Source organism: Gavialis gangeticus, unplaced genomic scaffold (genome assembly GCF_001723915.1).
Source record: "Gavialis gangeticus isolate Ggan-Ray unplaced genomic scaffold, GavGan_comp1, whole genome shotgun sequence".
NCBI classification, from domain to species: Eukaryota; Metazoa; Chordata; order Crocodylia; family Gavialidae; genus Gavialis; species Gavialis gangeticus.
Genome location: NW_017728992.1, coordinates 35,934,618 through 35,935,582, shown reverse-complemented (window position 1 = coordinate 35,935,582; position 965 = coordinate 35,934,618).

Genomic DNA, 965 nt, shown 5'->3' with positions numbered 1-965 from the left:
GCAGGGAGTGAGAGATTGCAGAACGATCTGGATAGGTTACAGGGGTGGGCTAACGGGAACAGGATGCGTTTCAATTGCGTTGATCTATTTTTCAATTCACTTTCATAAATTATGTTTTCTGTCTGTTTTTATGTATATAGTTGTCTTCATACTTCACATACATAGTACCTGAGCACAAAGAAAACATTTTACCTAGCTCAGTGGTTCTCAACCTTTTTAAAAACTCAAGACTCCATAACTTTTACGAATTGATCCACACCCCATTTAAAAAAATATATTTATTACATTGCTTATTTCCTTCCACATATGCCTGGTAGACACCAGTGCGCACTTACTTTCTCACACCCTGCAACACTTAAAGAGATCTCAAGGCAACCCAGTATGCTGTGTTACCCTGGTTGAGAATCACTGCATAGTTTAATTATGTTGATTAGTAAGTAGGGGAGTGAGTTAATATTTCAGGGTAATGATCCCTACTTTTTTCCTTTCTAATCCCTTGTTTCAATTTATTGATAACTACTGAAATTTTTTTTAGCTTTATATCTTAAAGAAAATAAGATTTTCATTTTTATATTTTGAGCAAAAATAGATCAACATACAAGTGGACTTCAAAAAGTGTTACTTCCCCTATTTATTTGAAAAAAAAAATGCCTTCATTATTCTTTTTGGAGTCAAAAGAAAGAATAAGAACAGTAACACCTGGCATGACAGTTCTCTTCATGATAGTCCTCTTTGCTGAGAAGTGGCTTACAGTAGTTTAGGTATTTTTAATTCCTACCATTTCAAAGGTTCACAAGCAGGAATGGTTGAAAATGATCTGTAAATACTGTTTTATGATGGAAAATTGGGGGGTTCACCATACTAACTTAACAGAAGTATTTGCTTCACTTAAAATGCTTTGATATTTGATAATACCTGAAAACCAATAGATTTCATAGACATTAGGGCTGGAAGGGACCTGGGAA